Genomic DNA, 16,073 nt, shown 5'->3' on the forward strand with positions numbered 1-16,073 from the left:
ATAAAGGGGGGACACTGAATGTCACAATGACAACCCCAAATTTTATTCTGTTTGTTCTGCTAAACTGAAAGCAATAAGAAGCCATCATGCACCTATTATGGATCAATTTCCATGACTTTTCAGTGGCTAAAAAAATGCCCAGTCATTTACATTTTCCCAGTATGTATCAACAGTGACAGTGTCAGGCTCCCCCAAAGTATAGAATTTATCTTTGCAGAATCCAGTTCCTTTACCTGCCAAATCTCTCATGCATAAATACAGAGATATACATATGCTGATATATATAGCAGAATTATTTGAACTCATCCTGCCTACCGTCTCTATTCTCACAGTACTTTACTAGTAAAGGATAATCTTTGAATTTCATCTGTGCTCCAGGTAATACTGCTTCTGTTTCTACAGCATGTCACTAAAGTCGGCTCTGTTGCTGTCAAGATTACTGATGAGAGGAATTATGAGTGGAACCAGAGATGAAGGCCAGATTGCAGGATGGGTAGACTGGAGGTTCGCATGCTGCTTTGTGCAGTGCATCAGGGACGGAGTCACTTTTCAAGCAATGGTTCTATGAAGAATTCACTTCAAAGGGTGAAGTGTAACTCCACAGCATGATAGTAGGTTCAGTGAAGTCCGACACAGCACAACAGCAGGTAGCTCAGGATAGAAACACTGCCATAATCCATACCTCTTCATCCTATACCTCTTCACTTTGCATCTGTTCACCCCATATCTGCTCACACATCATGGTTTTGTACATTTCAACTCCAAAACAATATCTACCAATGGGACTCATTGTTTTAATTGTTTCCTCCTTCAACAGATAGCACCATAAACTAGCGGCACAGGTTGAATATGTTGCTTGTCTTTCTTAAATAGTAATTCTACTAAATAAATTTAAGTGATAATAATTTTATAACAAGAAGTATAGAGCATTCAAGTGATTACCACAAAAAATTTCAATAAAGATCTGTCTTTTCCCATAAAGCAAAGGATAAACAGGCTACAATCCACAACCTCAAAGAAGCTAGGAAAAAAGAAGGACCCTAAGAGGGACATGCATTGAGGACCCCAAGAAGAGGAAATAGTTAAGAACTCCTTAGTAAACTGGCAAGGGTAGGTAGAAGGGGGGGTGAGGCATGGAAACATGAGGAATCAAGAAATCCAAAGGATGGAGAGCAATGAAAGATATACCTTGATATAGGGAGTCATTATCGGCTTGGTGCTAGAGAAATTACCAAGGAATCCACAAGGATGACCCTAGTTAAGACTCCTAGCAATAGTGGAGAGGGTGCCTGAATGGACCTTCCCCTATAATCAAATTAGTAATTATAATTGTCATCATAAAAAACTACATCCAATAACTTATGGAAGCAGATGCAGTGATCCACAGCCAAGATCTTGGTTGAGCTCCTGGAGTTCAGATGAAGAGGGAGAGGAGGGATCATATGAGCATAGAGGTCACGACCATGATGGGTATAACCACAGAGACAGCTGACCCAAGCTAGTGAGAGCTCATGAACTCTACATTGACTGCTAGGGAACCTGCATGGGACCAAAGCAGGCCCCTCTGAATGTGGGTGACAGTCATGTGGCTTGATCTTTTGTAGTGGGATGAGGTTGACAGTGAGACCAGGAGTTATCCTGAGTACATGATTTTTGGAGCCCATCCCCTATTGTGGAATACCTTGCTCAGCCTTGATGTGGGGGGGGGAGGCTTGGTCCTGCCTAACCTTGGTATGCCAGATTTTGTTGACTCCCCAAGGGAGGCCTTACTGCCTCTGAAAGTGGATGGGTGTGGGAAGGGGGGGGAGGTGTGGGGTGGGAGAAGGGGAATTGGGGTTGAGATTTAAAATGAAAAAGTTATGAACATAGAGAAAACTAAAAAATCTGTCTTCATACCTTTCTCATTATTCCTATTTATCTAGATACTACCTCATTAGATGTATTTAATCTCTATCAATTGACTATTTCTTGGAAGCTTTCAATAACCATTTATGCAGACAAGCAAATCTGAGACTTTGTGGAGATTGCAACTCCCCACCCATTGATCAGTCAAATGTCAGAAACAAATTCAGAGGCTCTATACTAACTTTACACATGGAGTATAGTCTTCTTTCCCAGTGAAACTATGAGAGATCCTGGAGTAATGTTGATTGTTCAAATGATTAAATATCAACACTTTCATATCCTTTCTAAACTACAGAGTAAAGACTCAAATGGAAAGAATTCATAGTGAGCACACTGTGCAGTTAAGATCGAAATTTTGATGAATTTCCAGGATCAAACATTGATTTCTCATGACAGATGGTGAGTGAGATTTCACACTAGGTACTCACTACATAATATCTTTGTGGAAATTATGCAAAGATCTAAAGAGGGCACATTCTGCCTTTCTAACATAGATGGGCCTTCAATATTAATTTCTTGACTTCTCATCTATCTACCCCATTTCTTGAGGAATTCTCAGTTCTTTCATGGCACCCTAATATCAATAACCAAATTTTATTTTAACTGTACCTGTTTGCTTTAATTCCTGATAATATGCAGCATGTCTTTTTTAGACTTCACATTTAAAAGGCCTATGAAAGTTACTACAACAAAACTGATTTTCCTATATGCATATATATATATATATATATCTGATCCTTCATTTTTCATGCCAATTAACTGCATCATACATCTATTAAACCCCAAACCCTCCAGCCCAATTTCAATTCATTCAGATCTCCTTGTATAACCCTGAGTCAAGTACTACAAGATCAGTAGTCACCACAATTCTGATCCATTCTTATAGCTACCATCATGTAAGCTACCATCATTCCTCATTAGATCTGTAATAATTCCTTTACTTTTCTCCCTACTTTTATTCCTGCAACTTATACAGCCCAATTGCTACACAACAGAGTAATGAACCAGACTGTGGTTCTACTTGTGCATCCCCCTACCAACATTTTCCTATTACCACTAGAATAAAACCTATACTTCTGAGAAGTAATTTCCACAGACTTGATCATCCTCTAGCTTTTTGATGTTACCAAAGACACTCTAATTTCCTACCTCCCTACAATATACTGTATATACCTCTTATTCTCTGTCGTCCAACACTACCCTATGGTTCTCTCTTTGAAATGCCCAGTTTGTTCCTCCCTAAATACTGTGTCATGCTCAATTCTGGACTGCTTTGGCAAAATTATCACGAGTGGGGTGGCTTATATTCAAGTCTGTGTTATGGTGGCTGATTTCTCATAGATAGTGCCTCTATGAGATCTTAACATGGTAGATGGAGTTCACAGCTCCATTGGGTTTTGTTGTTGTTTAAAATAAGGGCACAAATTCTGTTCGGCACCTTCACAACCTACTTACCTCCAAAGATCCTTCTCCTTAAGAGTACTACCTTAAGATATAGGTCTATACATGTATGAATTTTTGGAAAGGAGACACAAACATTTTAACAATTGGTTCAATACATTGTCCTGGTCTACTATGCATTCATAGTGCACAAGATATGTTGTGTCATTTATAGAGAAGCAGCAGCACTGACTGAAGATCCTGCTTTCAGGGAGTTGACATTCTTTGGCTCCAGAATGTTCCATCATGTTCCATTGGGATTCCTAAAATGACAACCTAACTCTCCTTTCTGCATCAGTTCTTGCTCCATTTAAATTCAATTTTAGTGTGGTAATCAATATTTAATAAAAAGACTTTTAAAGAAAGGACTCTAAAATACTGTTCTCTTTTCCATCGAGAGTCCTACCATTTTTAATACTTAATTTCTGTTAGTATCTTCCTGCCTATCAAAAATGTTATTGGGGATGTTTTTGTAACCCCAAACCCGTGTGTGTGTGTGTGTGTGTGTGTGTGTGTGTGTGTGTGTGTGTGTGTGTGTGTGTGTGTTGCTAGGGTCTTACTCAGGATCTCCTCCAGGGAAGGCTAACAGTCTGTTATTGAACTATATGCCTAAGCCTTCATTATTCTTTTATTGTCTGATCTTCCTACTATAATCTCAGTTTAGTAATGGTAAGGACTTTGTCTTTTAATCTTTGTGTCCTCAACCTGATACATCATATAGAATTCATGCATCTTATTAGTGAGGACATTGTCTAGGATGCTAGAACATGAATGAACAGAGAAAAGAATGTAAACCACACAAAGTTTCAATAATCCCGCAATTTTCCAAATTTGGAATTATCATATGAAATAGAGAAGCCATAAGGGGAAGCAACGTTATTTACAAAAGATTGTCTAAACAGTACTTCAAATAATGGGGACACACACACACACACACACACACACACACACACACTTTGGCCCATACAGAAAAAAATTGCAGCATTTTTGCCCCAAAACTAAAATAAGACTTTAGACCTAAGGAAGAGACAGAAAAGACAACTCTGCCCAAGAAAAACACTCTAGAGAAATCAGTATGTTCCCTTCAGCATGCATCGCTCTGCTCTGCTTTCTTCTATGCTCATTCATCTAAGTTGAAACAGTCATGATTATATATAGAAAACCACAGATGTCTATCAAATGCATGGAAGAAAACTATTTGGAAACAGATTGCCCAAGCATTTGGTGTTAACCATTGCATAGTTCTTGTCTTTACATGTTAATTTAACTCCTTCTTAGTACTACTGCATTAGATAGGTGTAATTTTACAAATAAGGTTCAAAAATGGTGAAGTGATCAGCCCATGCTCTCACAGGTGCCAAGTGGCTTAGCAAAGACACTAAACTAGGAAGCCTTGCTCCATACCTCAATATTCTTTATCACTAAAACCTTGATGGAAGAAATCATGAACATTCCTCATGTTAATTCCTTTGGTTTTCCACTCATTAATGGAATGAGAAGGAAGAAAAACAAGACACTTGAGGTGGCTATGTAACACCAAGTAGAGCAGCTAACATAATCAAACAGAATAATTAACACTATGGGAAGCAAAATAAGTCAGAGAAATTATTTAGTAGATGTCTAATAATATCCTTTAAAAAGATTCAAGGGGTTGTTACCTTCATAACAATTCATATAATCAAGATGTTTTGAAAGATGAAAAGTCAGAAAATAAAAAGTTCTTGGAAGTTTAAATACTGTTGAAAATTTCAGAATACAGCTGCACTTGAAGATTAAAAGAGACACAACATAAAACCTACTACTGACAATGGTAATGGTAAAATAATTCCAGAAAATATAACAACAGTTACATACATAATGCTGAATATGATTGACACCATTTATATATGAGAAGTTGATCTATGTCTGGGTCTGTTTGCAGCACAAATTAAGGTATGTTCTTTCCATGGAACTAAGAGAAAGGAACAAAATAGTTGCAGAATAATAAATAAGGCTACTTCATTCATGGGTATATTAGATTACTTTTTTCCATTGACCATTACTGATTTCATTCAAAAATCCACTTTTAAGAGATTATGTCACACATGGACTTTACCTATGTTTGTATCTCAAATGTTTATGTGAGTGTATGTGTTTGTGTGTGTGTGTGTGTGTGTGTGTGTGTGTGTGTGTGTGTCCTCTAACAAGCTTACAAGTTGAGCAGGCAGCAATAGTGGGTTAATAGAGCAATTTATTAATTAAATAAGCCATAATTTATCATATCACTATAAGCAAACACTGGAAAAGTCTGTGTGACAAATTACCCTTAAAAGTGAAAAGTATCATTTGTACATCTTTATATCATACACATTTACTTGTTCATTATATTAATTCTGGAAACAGAATATTCAGTATTTGTATGTATGAGCATATAGTATTAATGGAAAATACTCAAGATGCTCAACTGAATAGTAATTTTATGCTCATAACCACTTGTAATGCCATGTCCTGGAGATCTTACAGCCTCTTCTGACCTTCACAGGCACTGTACTCACATGGACGCACACACAGAGATAGACACATACACATAATTCAAACTAAAATAAATCTTTTTCAAAAATGGCACATTGAATAAAGAATAATCTAGTAATGATCTCAGATGTAATAATCAGGTGTTGGTGGTGACACCTTCAATCCCAGCACCAGGGAGGCAGAGACAGATGGAGCTCTGTGAGTTTGAGACCAGCCTGGGCTACAAAGAAGTTCCAGGACAGCCGACGTTACAGAGAGAATTTCTCAACATATATTTGAAAATTGTAAAGACAAAGAACACAACATGTAACCCCCTCCAAATTATCATATGTCAATGAATTTTTCCTTTTTTCTACTAAAAGTGAAACTGTTATCATTTTTTATTTAGTTTTAAGACACTGCTTTTTAGGAGTTTTAGATTTACAACAAAATTGAGATCACAATGTACCTCATCTCCACACATATGTATAATTTCCATTTTATTCCCTGCCCCATCACAGTGGTACATTTACTTTAATTGTCCAAAGGTCTTAGTCTACTTTTAGGGTTCAGTTTTTTTGGTGTTTTGAGGTTATTTTTTATTTTGTTTTGTTTTTTGAGATTAGCTCTCATGTAGCTATGACTGACCTCAAATTCATGTGTCCAAGGTAAGATGAATTTGTCATGATATAGTTCATGAACAATCATTTCATTCCTCATTACCACGGGTCTTTTAAATTATTGATTTGTCATTAATGCATGAGTCAGGAGTACATTTAAAGTAGGGTTAGTGCTAGACATTTTATATGGGGACATCATGCAGCAACATTTCTTGCAGCCTGTTAGGGAGCTTGAAGGAATATTGCTGGTTTGTTCATGGAAATATGCTGTACGTGGTTGAGCATATGCTACAAGATATGACACTATTTAATTGAATAGCTTTGGCCCAAAGGTGGCGGGGCAGCCATCATGTGGCTCAGCCTTGATAGATTTTGCCAAACAGCTGTGCTGGCCTTATGACTTTTGCCATTCCATCAGATAAGACTGTGCACTTCCTCCTTAATCTTCATTACACTGGCAACCACCCTTCAGATATGCTGTGTTTTTCTGATATAACTTTTTTCCTTGCATGTATGTCCTTCACAAGTTTGTATTGTTATTTTATTAATATAAACATGAAAATCATATTTGAAAACATATCTGGAAGAGTGCTAGGTGTAAAAACATAGAAGCTACAGTGAACAAATGTTGGGAATTGGTTGATAAAACAGAAGACATCGTTTGAAGCCATTGAATTTCTCTCTCTTCAAAAATGCAAGGCATCCAAACTAGTCCTTTAGTGTAATCTGTTAAGGGACACTACCTAGATATCTTTAAGACATGCTAGGAAAAGAATTGAATTGTGGGCTAGGAGATGGTTCAGTGCTTACTAGCACACACCTTGGGAGGTTCACATCTCTCTAACTCCAATCCTATTCTGTCCTTCACAAGTACTGCAATCTCTCTCTCTCTCTTTCTTCTCTCTCTCTCTCTCTCTCTCTCTCACACACACACACACACACACACACACACAGAGAGAGAGAGAGAGAGAGAGAGAGAGAGAGAGAGAGAGAGAGAGAGAGAGAGACAGAGAGAGAAAACTGAAAGTATATTCTAGATACACAAAGATCCGCTAGGAGCCTCCTCAACAGAGAGAAGGCCAAAGACTAAAGAAGAATCTCGGTAAGAAACCCTTGTCTGGATTGCTTTGTTCCTGATTGCAGTAACACCTAGAGAACAAAAAGAAAATAAGCTATTTGATGGCCTATATTCATTATTTTTATACTGATATCATGAGGCACGACACAGGGTACAATATTTGGCACACAATAATGGTAACAAACAAAATAACTGACTGGGTAGTCAGGCCACAGAAGTACATCTTCTAGCACCAACAAGAGAAACAGGCTCTGAGGACATTGGATATGACTCAACATGCCTGGCAAGTTTTCTTTTTAGATGTCATAGTAACCTTACAAAATTAACTTTAGTAGCCATACTACCAGTGTGGTTTCATCAGACATTAAGAAAAAAATCCAGATATTAAGATGAATCACGCATAACAAGTTCATTCCCGCTTTCTTTTTCAACCAAAAAGAGGATTCTGGAAAGACAAAATGTTGCTTTCATTACTTTAATTAAATATACAAATATCTAACAACCCTAAAGCATTTACATGTTTTTACAATGTTAAAATGAAGTACATTGTGGGTAGGGCTGACAAACACTTTCTGTTTTGTTTCCAAAACTAACTATTTACTAATTACTGGCAATAATTTGTTTTCATTGTTTCTATGGTTCTGTTTGGAGAAGTCCAATAAAGCATATACCATTGAAAAGTCGGGGTTTCTCTCTCCATTTCTGAAATAATTATTCCTTAAAAATGTCTCTGGTTTAAAGAAAAATTGAAAAAGGTTTTCTCTTTGAAAAAACTCACATGATTGAAGAGATTTCACCTTCAAAGGGTTTGCCTCCTGAAGGAGCCCCCTTTGAGAATTTTAAGTATTGCATAGGAAATATATTCTTTGAAGATTTTTCATGTTAAAAAACAGTTGCATGTCTTGGGTATCCTCTTTGAAGCTTTAAAAAAAACAATATTTAAAGGATTTCCCTCTTCGAATGTTTTCATGATACAGAGGCAGATTTTCTGGGGAAGTGTTCATTCTGTTAGAGCAGCTTGCTTTTCTTTCCCCCTCATTATTACGCTACATTTGATTATTTTGTTATGATGAGACTACTCTACCAGGACTTGTAGAGACTATGAAAATGAGATAGGGTTTCCCATCCCCTTCCTATATCATTTCAGATTTAGAAGCACTATAATATTACTAACTCCTAAGTAACCAATGTAGAAATAAGACAGGTCCCATGGTGTAGGTCTATAATCCCAGCTATTCTGGAACCTGATATAGGAAGATTACAAGTTAAATACCTGTCTTGGCTGCAAAGCAAGTTCAGGACCACCCTGAGCAACCTAGTGAGTAAGGACTTGAATCCGTGGGAGAGCATTTAACTAGTATACATGGGAAGTAAGAGCCATGCCTGGGGGTTCTTAGTCTCATTAATAAAAGAATTTAAAAAATGGACTCCGAACAGAAACTCACAGATAATTTTATTAGAGTTTAAAAGAAAACCTCCCAGGCCAGAGGCCAGTAAAGCAGTACATCTTATCAGCCTTCTGGAGGAGAAAAAAAATGGAGGTGAGAAAGAAAAAAAAAGCCATCACAGAAGTCACACACATGGCAGACAAACAGCCCCAGGGTGGGAAGAAAGGGTTTAGAGAAAGAATAATGAAACCAGAGTGTCCTGGTTAGGGTTGCTATTGCTGTGATAAAACACCATGACCAAAACAAATTGAGGAGGAGAGGTTTATTTGGCTTACATATTTTGAATCACAGTCCAAGGCAGGAACTCACACAGGGCCGAAACCGGAGGCAGGAGCTGATGTAGAATCCATGGAGGAAAGATGCTTACTGGCTCGCTTCTCATGGCTTTCACAGCCTGCATTATTATAGAACCCAGGACCAGCAGCCCAGCATTGGTACTGCCCACAATGAGCTGGATCCTCTCACATAAATCAGAAATTAAGAAAATGCCCTACAGGTTTCCCAATCTAACAGAGGTATTTTCTAAATTGAGGTTCCCTTCTCTCCAGTGACTCTGGCTGTGTCAAGTTGACATAAAACTGGCCAACTCACCAAAGAAACAGATAAAACATCCTTAGGCTCTGGGCGGCATCCAAATGAAAGAGAAAGGAAAATAAAGGAGAAACTTGCACCTTTCTGACACAGACCTCAGAAAGACAGGAAGATCCAGATGAACATGGTGGCTTGCTGGGACTATGCTGGGGGCTGAGCAGGGGAAGAAAAAATACAGTACCTTACCTGTCTCTTAGCATGACTTGTAGAGAGTTCATCTTTTTAGGAATGATCCCTTGGTCAGGCAATTGACCTGCCTCACCTGGAATGTTAGGTCTCCACCCAAGCTAGATAGTCTATTCTCTTGCCCAGGGGGTGTTTTCTCTTCATTGGCATTTACTTCTAGTCTAATGTAAGGGTGTGGGGGTAGAAGTAAAGGTATCAAAACTAAGGAAGTTTCTACAAACTGGGAATGCCTCAAAAATTACTTAACAACTTCATAAATCAATTACAGAGAATACAAGTAACCCTCAGTGAATGATCTCATCATCATTGTACCCTGATGGCATATATAGCTCAAGAAGAAAGAAAGGATCTCTTAGGATACAATGGGTGAGTATATACATGATGACTCAGGATGATTAATACCAGGTTTTTGTTTTTGTTTTTTTATTTGACTAACTCCTTATAAAACTCTAATATGTTCTAGATGCCAGAGTGCTTAAAATAGAGCACTAGTTTTCCTCTCAAGTGGCTTATAGTCGATTAAGACTCTAAAATCTCTGCAAGTCCCAGTCACGTAAAGTTATGTATTAATAAGCGCAGCGGAAGTGAAAAGCCTGTATCAGAGTTTAAAGAAAGGAAGACGTGGGATTACATCTGTTACAGCAGTAAGCCTTTGGGCAAGCACTCCGACCAGGTTTCCCCATAGAGGTTAGTGGTTCATAGGTTGACCAAGAGGCAATTTGATGGGATACAACTCTGCAGTCTTATTTTAACAAGACAGAATAGTGGAGAATAGAATACAGAGCAATAAAAAGAAGACATCTATCTCCCCAAGTAAGAGAAAGTGTGCTTTTTCTTGAATTTTTCTTTTTCTTTTGTGTGTGTATGTATGTGTTGGGTTGCAATGCTATTTATCACAGTCAGTCTTAGCAAAACAAAACAGACAAAAAAATGAAAAGCAACTGTGTTTAAAGACGGAAAAATAATTTGAAGAAATTAATGTGGGAGAAAAGACACATTTGACAGAGACATCAAAAGATAGAAATAGGTTGAAGGACATGGTAAGTCACCTTGTGGAAGATAGAGTTCACCAAATGACAGAGGTAAGCCTGGAGAAATAAAATGAGGTGAGGAAAGGGGTGAGCTACAGAGGTACTTGACATCAAAGCCAAAGATTCAGGGTATTATTCTGAGTACAGAAGAGGCATTGATGGGTTTTGGACAAGCAATAACAGTATTGGAGCTATGTGCCAGGACAATTAAAGTACTGTGATAGACTGCAGCAAGACATTAGAACTGAAGGAGAAATTATGAGGTATTGCAAAGCTAATGGAACGAGCACAGTGTTTATTATTACAAAAATGAAATACATGTGAAAAAGACTCTGCAATTTTTAGAATACCAGCATAGAGGAAACCATGATCACTATAGTCTCAAATAGATTGTCTTTTTACTTAAAAAGTGGGATTTTTTAAATGTTCTCTTTGATTATGTTCTTTCAAATAGGATGTATAAATTTTGCACTACAGTGGGGCTGGAGCAACAGCTTAACAGTTAAGAGCACTTGACACTCTTCCAAAGGACCTGGGTTCTACTTGTAGCAACCACATGGCTGCTCACAAGCATCTAGCACTACAGTTCAAAGGACCTGATGCCCTCTTCTGACCTCTACAGGGCACCAGGCACACACATGGTGTGCATATACATACATTCAGGCGAACACTTGTACACATAAAAGAAAAATATATAAATCTTTCAAAAATAATTAAAAATATAGAATAACAGTAATATATAAACACTGAGTCTTGGAAATTAGAATCTGTACAACTATTTTTGGTTTTTTTATGTTAACTTGCTATGGTTTAAATATCAAATGTCTCCCACAAGTTGTTGAGTTAAGTGCTTGGTCCCAGCTGTGATTCTGGGATATTCTGGAACATTCTGGAAACTTCGGAAACTGGTACCTACTGGGAGGTGGATTGTTAAAGACTCTTGTTCCTGGCTCCTTGACTCTCTCCTTTTTCCAGTCCACCCTGAGGTCAGGAACTCTTTCCTATACACAGTCACAATGCAGGTGCTTTCCATGAAAGCTAGAGAACTGGAGTTTGGATCACCAGAACTCACTTAAATGCTGGGTGACTGAGGTCCTGCTTATTATTCCAGCCTGCAAAGAACAGACAAGTGATCCACAAACCAAGATGAGACCGACTGAGAGACTATAGAAAAAATAAGATGGAAGCATAATCATGGAAGATTCTGACTTTAGCCACATGTGCACACACATGCATGTGCCACACACATACATACACTTCATGAACATGCACATGAGAAGAAGAACAATGTTGAAGCTGAATTCCTTTAAAAAATAACTCTTTATATCCTTCTGCTAGCTTGTGGTAACTGCTATTTCTACCTTTCCCATCATTTGGCTTATTCTGAATACCCATATGAGTAAAATTACATAGTACATGATTTTGTATTTTAGGATTTCATTTTCTTTGATGTTTTCAATATTCTCTGTGTTGTACCACACATTAGAATTTCATTCCTCTATAATATGACTATGTGTTTTTATTACAGCATCTCATTAGATGCTAACTTAAGAATTCCCTGAATTCCTCTTGTAGGATTTGAGCTTTCTCTGACTCTAGCACTATGCAGACCAGAGCTGTGGTTCTTCCTGCTGCCTCTCTGCAGGCTAATAGTTTCCCATCTCCTCTTAAAAGCTAAAGGGAGCCATTGGCAACACCACCTGCTGAAGAGTTGTTCAAATACCCACGCCCTTGTCTGTTACCAAGTGCTGTCACACTTCAGTTTCTGGACTCAGGAACTCACAAACCTGGGCCTTCACATCACCAGAGTTTTCTAGCTTTGCTGAGCTTCCTGAATGTCTGACTATTGATTCCCCCCCCCAATCCCCCTAAGCATCCTTCCCAAATCTTCCGGGTACTTGGCTACTGTGATGTATTCACTAAACATTAACATGTTGAGATTTGGTAAGAGGATTGGAATGCTTTACTATTTTAAAACACTTGTAGTCACTGAAGCATTGCTGGTCACTTTGAAGAATGCTTGATAACTGCACACGTAATTCCATGGTGACAAAAAACTCTCTTGGAATATGTTTATATGATAATATTTTGAATGGTGGAGATATTTAATTTCCAGCTTTATTAAATCAGTTTTGTACCATTCTCTATATACCTGAGATGGTTGCTAAGGAACTATTCAATGTAAATATCAAGTAATTCAGATTTGGGCTTCAAAGGGCAAGGTGATAAATCTGAGAGATCAGAGAGAGATAATGGTGCTTTATTTTCTTTTTCCCTTTTGTCCACTTGAAAACGTACAGAGAAATTCTGGAAGTCTCCTTTGTCCCTTGTTAGGGACCCCTGTACCTTGACTATCACTACATTCATCCCTCTTAGGATGCTATCAGGTCACAGGGAGAATTTCCATGGTCACCTGTGTACCGTGTGTGAAGTCTGTCTTATGTTCCTTCATGTTTTTCTCAATTTTGTCATTCAAATTCAGACCTGAAAACAAGCCCAACACTATTATGGATTCTTGAATAATATTATTAAGGTGAGTAGATAGCTGGCTAGACCAATGGAGTCCATTCTTTCTTTCTCTTCTAGCTTTGCCTCTCTTTCTCTTCCAGAAGTAACAACTGGGTGAGCAGGTAACCTCGTTCTGGGAAGGCCATTAGCAATGTGGGCCAAGGTTGGTCAGAACAGAATCACTATGGGGGTTTTTCTTGGAACTTGTGGGAAAGGAGAGAATCCTCCTGTGTATCGTGCCTGAAGTTAAGTTCTGTATCTCAGAATTGAACAGAGCCAAAACAGAAGAGAAGAGGGCTGGCAGCTAAACGGAATGACTGAGGTACCCAGACAGATCTGGAATCTCTGAAACCATGTCTTCCTGATCTTTCTTCCTATGTGCTATCTTCCTATTAGCCAATGTGTTGTCTTCCTATTAGCACAATAGTGGAAATCTGACATCATGCCTAATTAGATATTGCTTGTAACAACATCAACCTTTAATGTAGATAGCATACTTGAAAACCTGTAGTAATTATAAGTGTCTTAATGTGAAGATAACTTTAATTCCTAAAGTGTTGTTGTTGTTAACTTTTGTGAGTACTGCAGAATTTTAATCTGTGGATTGACCACATGTGAGGAGCAACATCACATTGTTCCTGCTCATTTGTGGGAGCACATGCCATGCCTTAGCCATCAGGATTTGTTGGAGGATGACGCAGGACATTAACTGGTGCAATCAACCCTATGAAAGAAACAGATTTTTTATTCAATGGTTATAACCAAAGTCCTGAGATCACTATAAACAAAGAAAGGGGAAAAGCACTTCTCCTGAGGAGGGTAATGCTGGCATGTTTTTAGTTAGGCCCCTGTTACATTTTTTTCTAGATTCTCCTCAAGAAGATCCTGGCAAATCTTGGAGAAGTGTTTGTGGGTTATTAGGTAAGAAGAAAAGCAAGCTGGCTGGGGAGTAGGATGGGAAGGGTATTGCCATCATCAATATAACAAATAAGTGAGAGAGTCCCATTGGACAGGCAGGGTGGGAACGCATGCAAAAGCCTCTGCAGCTATGATGTCTTACCTGGATATTGCTCTTGGAGTCCATTCTAATATCATATGGCATTCCTCATTTTTAACCTGTAGGCAATACAGGACTACAACTGGTCTGTCTCCATCTAGCATGCTGAACTAGTCCTGTTTCCATGACAATGGTAGGATCTCAACAGTGATCTTGGGAATGTGCAGGGAGCTTCTTACCTTTGACCATTACTTCTGCCAAATTCTGCTAATGAAAGCACACACCAGGCAAGCCCAGGTGCAAATGAGACTGAAATGGAATCAGCCCTGAGAGAGGGCCCTGCAAAGGCATACCGGAAAAGGTATGAATATAGGAAGGGCTACACAGAATGGGCTACCTCATGGGCCTAAAGTGACTTCTCTCAGATGTCTTATTTCTATGAATTAACAAATTCACTCTATGGTGGGGCTAGAGTACACTTTCCTACCTCACATGCCTTCCATAATTCCAACTGATACAATAACCAATTGACTTTGACAGCCAGACTTTGGTCTTCTGCATGATGAAGACCATGTTAACACTTAAGTCCTTTGGCACTACCATTGGCCAGTGCTTAGAAATCTCACTGCTTTAAATGCTATAGTTGAAGAGCCATATGAGGATTGCATGATGACAATTCCTAGTTCCCTATGGCTATTCAATACTAGACAGTGGTTAGGCTGCTCACATACTGACAAGTGATAATATTCACTTTAATTAAAGTTAAATACTGACAGACGACTAATAGGTAATCTACTAAATAGCGTAGTTCTGAACTGAAAATTTCTCTGCTGTCTCTTCCTAGCAGAATGATTATGGTTAAGCACATGAACCTTTGGTCTCAGGTTTCTTGATTTAAAGACAAAGTAGACTACCTAAGAATCCTCCTTTCTTATATTCATTTCAAGCTATCCAGTATTTTTTGCTAAAAGTATAGTTGAGTTATGTAGGAATTTGATATTTTTTAAGGCTGGACAGATGGTATGAAAGTTTCTATATTCTTTTTTAAAAGTAACATTTATAGTACCTCTTTCTGACTTATAAGTAGTGAGCATACAATGTATTGAACACACCCCCTTTAGATTACTGTGTTGCTCTTAACTCCCAACATGACAGTAGTCAAAGGGTTGGCCTGTGGTAGGTCAAGAAGCCATGAACATGAAGTCATTGTGAATCAGATTACTACCTTTAGAAACGTTGTGAGAGACTTTTCCTGGACAGAGAGAGAGAGAGAGAGAGAGAGAGAGAGAGAGAGAGAGAGAGAGGGAGGGAGGGAGGGAGGGAGGGAGGGAGGGAGGGAGGGAGGGAGGGAGGGAGGGAGGGAGGGAGGGAGGGAGAGAAAACCCATGAAAAACCAAATTGCAACTTAGTGAAGCAATGAGTTTTTATGGGCATTACTAACAGGAGTGTATATGAGGGCTTACAGGAGAGTGGATGGCACAAAATCAGTTGTATAACTAAAAGGCCTACCTCAAGAAGGGTTAAGACTCATGAAAACTACAACCCTGGAGTACTCTACACAACTTGCAGGTAGTTCCATTGGTTCCCTGGTCTCCTCTATGCTGGCTAGCTGCTCAGAGTCCTCCCCATAAGTTGTTTACTCCTGTGAATCTCAGGAAGAGCTTGGAGCACCTTCCCAGTCTCTCCTTCCCCAAACATGACATGTTTCACTTCCTGCCTTAGTTCCAGGAGTCTCCCTTCTAGCAGGAACATTCCAGTACAGAATAAGCAGCTCTTCAG

This window comes from Mesocricetus auratus, unplaced genomic scaffold (genome assembly GCF_017639785.1).
Source record: "Mesocricetus auratus isolate SY011 unplaced genomic scaffold, BCM_Maur_2.0 Super-Scaffold_100009, whole genome shotgun sequence".
NCBI classification, from domain to species: Eukaryota; Metazoa; Chordata; class Mammalia; order Rodentia; family Cricetidae; genus Mesocricetus; species Mesocricetus auratus.